The sequence below is a fragment of the Macrobrachium nipponense genome, chromosome 33, assembly GCF_015104395.2.
Source record: "Macrobrachium nipponense isolate FS-2020 chromosome 33, ASM1510439v2, whole genome shotgun sequence".
NCBI classification, from domain to species: Eukaryota; Metazoa; Arthropoda; class Malacostraca; order Decapoda; family Palaemonidae; genus Macrobrachium; species Macrobrachium nipponense.
The window spans coordinates 48,852,699-48,862,698 of NC_087219.1; the positions used below are offsets into that span (position 1 = coordinate 48,852,699).

General features: G+C 37.5%; 1 protein-coding gene across 1 annotated transcript in view; it reads left to right on the top strand.

Moving 5' to 3' along the window:
* LOC135202853 (solute carrier family 7 member 14-like) overlaps window positions 1-10,000 on the top strand; it is a 785,318-nt gene that overhangs the window by 303,289 nt on the left and 472,029 nt on the right. Inside the window, exon 2 of the mRNA XM_064232312.1 lies at window positions 4,259-4,298. The gene's annotated coding sequence lies outside the window, so the exon portion shown is untranslated. The remainder of the gene's footprint in view (window positions 1-4,258; window positions 4,299-10,000) is intronic.

The following is a 10,000-nucleotide window of genomic DNA, read 5'->3' on the forward strand; positions in this document are numbered from 1 at the left end:
AGAACGAAGTAGGACGACTTATAAGTACTATGATTCTAACTCTGTAGTCGTTGTTGTATTTAATGAACGACTTTGTAGTAGTGGGATAACTAAAGTATGAGGAGGGAGACGACTTTGCACTGATGAATAAGACTTGTGGTGCACAGCGGCCCAATTTAGTATAACGAGTGATGTAACTTATCGAAAAAATTCAGACGACTTAGTATGAAAAATCTGATTTGAGGAATTAGACGCTGTAATTCGCGGAGACGACTTTCGTTTAAGAAGTGGACTGACAAGTGGAATAGAGCGACCTCCTAAAGTAGATTCACATCAACCGTGCAATTGATGTCTAGGCCCATCCCTTATGGCGCTCCTGATTGGCTGTTGATAAGCCAATGACAGCGCTGGAAACTCTCAGTCTCTCGAGAGAGTTCACATCGGAAGGATGTATGTCCCACCTCTACTGAGGAATACTTTTGAAAGACGTATTCTTCAGGAGAGGTGGAACATAGTAGATCCTACCCATGTGAACTCTCGAGAGAGACTGAGAGTTTCCAGCCCTGTGATTGGCTTATCAACAGCCAATCAGGAGCGTCGTAAGAGACTGGCCTAGACATCAATTGCACGGTTGATGTGAATCTACTTTAGGAGGTCGCTCTATTCCACTTGTCAGTCCACTTCTTAAACGAAAGTCGTCTCCGCGAATTACAGCGTCTAATTCCACAAATCAGGTTTTTCATACTAAGTCGTCTGAATTTTTCCGATAAGTTACATCACTCGTTATACTAAATTGGGCCGCTGTGCACCACAAGTCTTATTCATCAGTGCAAAGTCGTCTCCCTCCTCATACTTAAGTTATCCCACTGCTACAAAGTCGTTCATTAAATACAACAACGACTACAGTCTTCAGAATCACGCACCTCCTCTGGAGGTAGAGAGCAGAAAGAGGACGACTTATGACACAGATGTGGACGACCTGCAGCTCCTCAAGGAACATACTAACACGAAAGCAAGACAACTCGGAATCTAACCTGAACGACTTAAAAAAGTCAAGTGTGGCAAGGCTTGCTTCATCTCTTCGCGTTCTTGAATAGAACACTGTGGGTCCTTTCCAAAGGACCTGCTTTCTTTCATGCGCGCAAGCAAACAAGCTCTGCTGCCTAGCAATTGAAGGGGGAAAGAAAGACCCGTATCATAAAGCTGGGGGGGGGGGGGCGCAAAGACCATCTTTTAAGAGAGCAAACAAGGTGCATGGTTCTCTCCAACGCGAGAAAGTGTATCACCAGGAGGAAACGGAGCATTGTTACCTCATGTCATGAGATTTTTTTTTTTTTTTTTTTTTTATCATTTGCTGGCTTGGGTGGAAATCGCCGATTGAAGATTTCATGGGCATGCTCTGTGAAGTCACATTGTGACAAAGATATTCAAATAAATAAACAAGTTCAAAAAAAAAATAAAATTAATACAACACGCAAGATACGCCATACTTTATATACCATATATATAATTATATAGAGGAGATAATAATATATATTATATATATATATATTATATATATACACATATATGTATATATACAAGAAGTGAAATCAACACTCACCAAACATCCACGGGAGTCGAGCATAGAGGTCCTTTGCTTGAACTTGCCTGTGAGAGAAATATAAATACAAAGGCTACGCAAGAAGATATTAAACTTGAATATTACATATACAAATTAAAATACCTAACGGTTAAAAGCTGAACGTGCAAAATGCAATAAATACTTCTTATTGGCCATGCTTTGCTTATTATATACGCGTTAAGTAACTATATTAAAACCATATCCCAAGAGAGAGAGAGAGAGAGAGAGAGGGTCGACATAATAAGACTAAATCCTGGTATAAGCTTACAGCTTCGTAAAACGAATAAATCAAGAGTAATTGGAACTTACAGCAAATCTCAGCAGTCAGTTGCAGGCGGCAATAGGTCGTATTGAAGCCCAAATCCTGCAACAAAAAGCTAAAAGGAAGGCCAGACAAAACATGTGCGTTAGGTAAAGCGTGAAATAAGATTACTGCGTTTACTTATTAACACGTCAGACTCGTGGGAACGCCAGCCCCGTAATAACAAGTTCATTTAAAGCCGCTCTAACGCTAAGCATCATGGCCATGGAAGATATTTCTTTTCGTGTCAGTGTATAATATATATATATATATATATATATATATATATATATATATATATATATATATATGCATATATTTAAATGTATGTATATAATATATATAACATAATATACATACACAAATATGTATGTATATACACATATATATATATATGCATATATATATATATATATATATTATATATATATATATATATATATTATATATATATATATATATATATATGCACACCTACGTATATATCAGTCTGGGATCTTTTCCCTTTAATTTACACAACTGCTGTTAAGTACAGTTGTCAAAAAAGGTTTATTTATTTATCTTTTTTTACATAATTTAAATAAGCACACAATGTTTCATAATTATCAAATTCCACACGTCACGTCATGAGCTTGTCATGTAATTCATGCTGTAATGCTATTTTAATGCACCATGATCCACTGCCTACATTTTACTGACCTACTATATTGTTATTACTAGAATGTCGTTCATTCAAGCATTAATTTATCCATCACATGATTCTTAGACAATTTTATTATTACATTTAAAACTCCCCTTCATTGTCTCACAGTATTCAATTTTCGATGTGTTTAGTGTAAGTTTATGAACGCTTTCGTTTGATTCACTTTAAAATAGACACAGTCTGAATAAAATAACGATGATGATAATTTGTTATATATTTTCCTTTTCACACTACTTCGTTTTTTTACTCCGCAAAAGCTAGTATAGAAAAATAATGGATTTCCATTGCCTAAAAAATAATAATAATAATAATAATAATAATAAAATAATAATAATAATAATAATAATCTTCATGAAATTTTCCTCTTGTAACAAACGAATAGTCTACGGTAATAAACTGCATGTTTACAATTACTTCCATCCAACAACACACGTCTGAGGGAAGCCTATCTCTTCAGTGGTTAAAACACAATTATTCAGAATGAAAGCACACAGGTCTCAGCTCCGGAACGGTACGCAACATACCGTGGGGCGGGACTTATAGTCTCAGCCCTCTCTAATATTTTTGTTTTTGACGGAAGAGGTACACAAGTATCGATATGAACGCATGCAGTAATTCAAACACTTCTCTGGGAAATTACTGGATGTCTCGGGTGACAAGAGAGGATAGGATCCGAAATGACTGCATAAGGGGATCGACTAAAGTGGTGGAAGTACCAAAGAAAGTGCAAGAGGGGATGCTGAGATGGCATGGACACCTGTTGAGGAGAGATGAGGACCACGCTGGGAGACATACTATGGGGATGGAGGTTCAAGGAAGAAGAAGAGGGAGACCAAGAAAGAGATGGAGGGACTGTGTGAGAGGAGACTTACAATTGAAGGGAATTGATGAGGCAGAAGTGGAGGATAGAAATAGATGGAAACGGCTCATCCGAAACGGCGACCCCATTTGAAAATGGGAACCAGCTGGGAAGAAGATCCGAAGTATTCCAGCCATTTGTGGATGTGTTCTATTTTCATCTCATGAGGAGACGAGATTTTAAGATGAAGCCGTCGGAGGCTTTGGAACGAACGGCATTCCTCTTTGATGATACCAAGCGACACACTGTTGTCTCATCTACGATCGAATTATTGATACAGCAGCTAATAACGGCGGGGCTGGGTTTCTTAATTAATGCTGACAATGGCAATCAGGTTCATTAATGCAAATTAGCTAAGAGAGGTCACTGTGTTACGTTTCTAGACTCATTGGATTGTCTTAATGAAAGGTGAAAACTGAGATGAGGTAGAGTTTGAGAAGTCGGACAGCCAGGCCTAAAAATCAGTAGCAACAAATTATAAAATAAAAGACAGAAAGCAAATAGGCTGTAAGGAAGTTTCCGTACCGTCTACAGTGTGCCACGCAAGGTTAGCTGTAAGGCGTAACCCACCATGGACCCTACAGTTGCTGATAAATGCATGTAATAAAATACTGTGTCATTAATATCTACAGTGACATAAAATATAATAGGGCACACTCATTCCATCCTTAACCCCAACTTCACAGGCATCCCTGACCTTTTTTGTCAAATAAGATCAAGGTCGCAGTCCACATTTCAGAGAACAAACTCCCGTGTTAACAGTGACTGACGTAACGAATTTTCTCGTTTCAGGTCGAACCCGCGCCGGCGACTCGGTCAGCATCAATTGAAGGTAAGTTATTTCAGTGAGTTTTCGTTCAGGTCACACGTGCTTGAGAGGTACAACATCCTTTTCTATATTATTTTCTGATGAGCCATCAGAACCTAAGCAAGAAGCAGCAGTGAGGGAATAAATAACATATTAATAACATTAACCGTGATTAACATAAGAAGCTTATTACCTGTAGAACGTCGCATCTGCTCTTCAATTACCTATTAATTAATATAAAATTACTATTTCCAAACGCAACTATATTTCCGATAACTGGGAAAAAAAAAGAAGCCGAATACCTGTGCAATCTACCACACCCCGGAAGCGCTGTCAAAGGTCAAAGAATTACCTGTGAAATAATTCCTAAGCGGATTGAACAGCGTGTCAAAATATACAGCAGATTTTAATGGAGCTTCAACTGACCTGCCTCAATCATTTTGCGGTTGGACGATTTGCAACAAATGTTGGCAAGTTAATTTCATTGTGTTTCTATTCCTTTAATGAAGAGTCGAAGGGAATTGTGATACATGTTCACACCGTGTTCGTTCGGTGACAAAACTTGGCAGGTGTTTCTAGCAGCGCTATTATCCACTCTGTGAAGTTAACATATTTAATTTAGCATATTTTCGCCAATGCTTTCCTTCGGTATAAAGTCAATTGCACGTACCAATGCTTTCATTCAGTATAAAGTCAATAGTACCAATGCTCATTCAGTATAAAGTCAATTGCACGTACCAATGCTTTCATTCAGTATAAAGTCAATTGCACGTACCAATGCTTTTATTCAGTAATTAGTCAACTGCACCAATGATTTTGTTCAGTATAAAGTCAATAGATAGTTTCACCAAGAATTGTCGCCTACGATTATATTCGGTAAATATTCAATACGAACAGATTCATACAAAGGAAAGGCAACTGAAATTGTCAGACCACTTATTTCCGCATGAAAATTTTTAAAATTGTATAAAGTCTACAAAAATTTAATCCGCTACTGATATCCTTTACACACGAAGGAGAAACACATTGGCCCCAATGCCCAATTTTCTTAAAGAGTAATTTTGAGGGAAGCTGTCAACATTATTCATATTTTTCCCCTTTAATCAATAGAAACTTCCACCGGAACACATATTCACATGATTCGGAAGTTTTGTCACTAACGCTCAGTTGCAAAGAAAAGGAGCAGTCGAAAAAGACTGCTGCTTGGTCTCACTTTCAGTTCAAAATGCCAATAAAAACTCACTTTCAGTTCAAAATGCCAATAAAAACTATCACCAAACGTTATAGATATATCAAGTCGAAACTAAATGCTACTGCCAGTTTTTCCCTTAAAAATATAAACGACCAATACTTACAATGTAAGGTAATTACACCAATAAAATTTTTCCACAAAGATATAATGCTTCACTATCAGAGGAATTTATCAATCAAACATGGAAGCCACTGAGACACAATATTCTTATCAGCGTCACTAAAATTAATCAACCTATCTAATAATCAAATATATATATGCACAATAGCTAACTAACAAACATTGTAATGTTTCCTCCACATGAAAACCTAGAGAGAGAGAGAGAGAGAGAGAGAGAGAGAGAGAGAGAGAGAGAGAGAGAGAGAGAGGTCATGCTAAAGGTCTGTGAAAACCGGAAGTGCTACAAATGCTTTTATTTTTTATTTGTTTAAAATTATACAGACAACCAATGACTGCAGGGTTATAAGAATCAGATGTCATGGATTCTATATTCGCTTGAATATCTACATATGGGTAACTAGGATTGCCTCGTCGAGGTCCTCACTTTTCTTTCCTATATAATTCCTGGGATTGCCTCGTCGAGGTCCTCACTTTTCTTTTCTATGCAATTCCTAGGATTGCCTCGTCGAGGTCCTCACTTTTCTATATAATTCCAAGGGTTGCCCCGTCGAGGTTCACACTTTTCTATATGATTCCTAGGATTGCCTCGTCGAGGTCCTCACTTTTCTATATGATTCCTAGGATTGCCTCGTCGAGGTCCTCACTTTTCTTTTCTATGCAATTCCTAGGATTGCCTCGTCGAGGTCCTCACTTTTCTATATGATTCCTAGGATTGCCTCGTCGATGTCCACACTTCTCTATATGATTCCTAGGATTGCCTCGTCGAGGTCCTCACTTTTCTATATGATTCCTAGGATTGCCTCGTCGAAGTCCTCACTTTTTATATAATTCCTAGGATTGTTTAGTCGAGCTCCTTACTTCCCTTATTTATAGAAAATAATGCAATGATGGTATCCATTACCACTACTGTTCACGACTCCCTTTTCTCCTCCTGCAACGAGGGAACGCGATAACATGACTCACCAATAACGTAATGCCTGGCTCCCCATTCCAAATCCGCCAACCAACCCCAGGAAACCAGCACGAGCAGTCATTTGCATTGGAATTCCGGCCAGAGTCGGTATCTGGTTCATGATGCGTTGTAATGAAACCCGAAGACAGTAGTACCCATTGCGGAACGAGCCAAGCTTTCGTGGGCCATTAGCAAAAGGGCTGGTATGTTGCTTTGCATGTTTGCCCTTGCTCCTTGTTTGTTTATAGTTTGTTTTGCATTCATAATCTTTTTTCGTCATTTCCCCGTTCTAAATTGAGAGATAAAGGCTCCAAAAAAGGAGCAAGAAATTACCCAGAAATAAAAAGGTGCCAAAAATTACGTCTGATAATTAATAATGTCACAAATAACCGTTCATACCCAATGGCCCCAAAAATTAAACTTACAAATTAAAAACATGAACAATTTTACATCACCAGAATTACCCTAATAAATGAATGATGCAAGAAATTACCTCCTGAAAATTAAGGATGCCAAAAAATCATCCAATTTCAAGATGCAAGAAATTTCTCTTAAAATAAAAATGAGAGAAATTGCCTTAATGATTATCATAGCAAATGTAAACTGTGCCAGAAATAATGATGCCAGCAATCATTTTCCAAGAGAAAAAATGCCAGAAATTGCAAATTAAAAAGTACAAATGCCAAACATTAAAATTGAAAATTAAAGCTTATAGACATTGCCATTGCAAGTTAAAGGTGCCAGAAATTACTCCTACAAATGACAGATAGCCATAAATTACTCCTACAACTGAGAGATAGCCGGAAATTACCCCTGCTAATGATACCCAAAAATTACTGCTACATATGATAGACAGTCAGAAATTACTCGTACAATTGATAGATAGCCAGAAATTACTCCAACAAATGAGAGATAGCCAGAAAATACTCGTACAGAGGATAGATAGCCAGAAATTACTCGTACAAATGATAGTCCGAAATTACTACTGCAAATGATAGATAGCCAAAAATTACTCGAATAAATGAGAGATAGCCAGAAATTACTCGAACAAAGGATAAATAGCCAGAAATTACTCGTACAAATGATAGATAGCCACAAAATACTCCTACAAATCAAAGATATAGAAACTATCCCGAAAAGTGAAAATTCCAATAATTACCTTCAGGTATCACAGATGCTTGAATTTACAATTAAAAGAAGAGTCAGAAATTACAACTGAAAATTAATTATGCAGGAAATTACCCTAAAAACCAGTTATGCCACAAATTACCCATCAAAATTAAAGATAAACATATACCACTGAAAATAAAATGCACCAGAATATATCCAAGAAAATGAAAGATGCCTGATGTTTCCTAACAAAAGAGAAACCGTACAAAAACCGATTAGGCCGGAAATCACTTCTATATATTAGAGCCTAAAAGAAATATGAGATGGAAATAACATAATTTGGTTGTTTCGTAAGTTGAAGAAACAGTTTACATATACATTTTTTGCAAGTATATAAGTAGCATTTAGCAGTTTCATCCGAGCTGCGGTCGGTACAAAGGAATTTTTTATTACCATGTCTTCGTAGTACCCGTAGAGGAAAGAGGATGATACTATTTACACTTACGAAAAGGCAGAAGACAAAGGCTGATTGGTCAAAATTTTATTGGACCTGTGAAGTGAAGAGTTGCAGAGCACGCCTACATACGTTAACAGGTGTGCTTTGCAAGTATTCACCTCACACTTCCAATAACATATTATCCAATCAGCGTTTGTTTTCTGCCTTTCGTAAATGTAATCTAAGTCAGTTACGAGTTTCTTTCCTCCACGGGTGCTAAAAATGGCACGAGGCATGGTTATAAAATATGACTTTATACCAACAGGAACTGCTAAATATTACTTACATTCTTGAAAAAAATAAATAATGTATAAACAAAGCCTTCGACTTATTAAATAATCAAATCATGTCATTTCTATTTCCTAAATAAGGTAATTTCCCTTAGCTATTTCAAAATAATATGCTTCCTAAATAATCTATTTACGTACATTGGGTGTAAAATTACCGGGTGTTAAAGAAACCGGATTTCAATTTGCCGGGAGTCAAAAAACCAGGAGTTTACATACCAGCCACCATTTGGGGCTTTTCCTCCTTCATCTCATTCGTCAAAAGGATTCAGTCTAAGGCTATGTCTGAACAATGTTCCCACTCTCACTTCAACTCCCCACCTCTTCTACTTTGTCATAAGGTGAAGCTCTCTCTCTCTCTCTCTCTCTCTCTCTCTCTCTCTCTCTCTCTCCATAGGTACTGTTTGGGTCACTTTCCTGTTTAGTACATGGGGAGAAAACTTCCTCCTCTTAGGAGGTCTCGCACCACCTGTCAGACCACCTCTTCCCACATTTACTCTTGGGTTACTAACAAAACAAACCTTTGATTCCGAGATTCAAAGGCTTAGTTTTTCTTCTTCTTGGGAATTCCATTTCCGTTTTCCTCATTTGTGTAACCTACCATTTCTGTTTTCCTCATTTGTGTAACTACCATTTCTGTTTCCTTCATTTGTGTAACTACCTTTTCTTGTCATATTTGTGTAACTACCATGTTCCGTTTTCCTCATTTGTGTAACCTACCATTTCTGTTTTCCTCATTTGTGTAACCTACCATTTCCGTTTCCTCATTTCTGAACCTACCATTTTCCTGTTTTTCCTCATTTGGTGTAACTATCATTTCTGTATTCCATCATGGTAAACCTACCATTTCTGGTTTTCCTCATTTGTGTAACCTACCATTTCTGTTTTCCTCATTTGTGTAACCTACCATTTCCGTTTTCCTCATTTGTGTAACCTATCATTTCTGTATTCCTCATTTGTGTAACCTATCATTTCTGTATTCCTCATTTGTGTAACCTACCATTTCCGTTTTCCTCATTTGTGTAACCTACCATTTCTGTTTTCCTCATTTGTGTAACCTACCATTTCCGTTTTCCTCATTTGTGTAACCTACCATTTCTGTTTTCCTCATTTGTGTAACCTACAATTTCCGTTTTCCTCATTTGTGTAACCTATCATTTCTGTATTCCTCATTTGTGTAACCTACCATTTCTGTATTCCTCATTTGTGTAACCTACCATTCTTCTAACGCTTCCTTTGTTATTAGGCTCCCATCCTTCTCTCTTCCTTTTCCTTTCTCGCGTTTTCTCCAGGCATAAGTTCCCCCACCTTCCTGAAATTTTGCAATTGAAATAAAAAAAATCTCAATGGAGCGCCATGATCATTTGTCCCACGCACATAACCAGTGACCGAAGAGGACGCCGCGCTTGTCCCTCATCTAGCGACATTGCCACTCAAATCACGACAGTGTCCATTGCTGCCTGTCGATGTCCAATGGACACTTTGAGGCAATATCACTGGACTGTTATC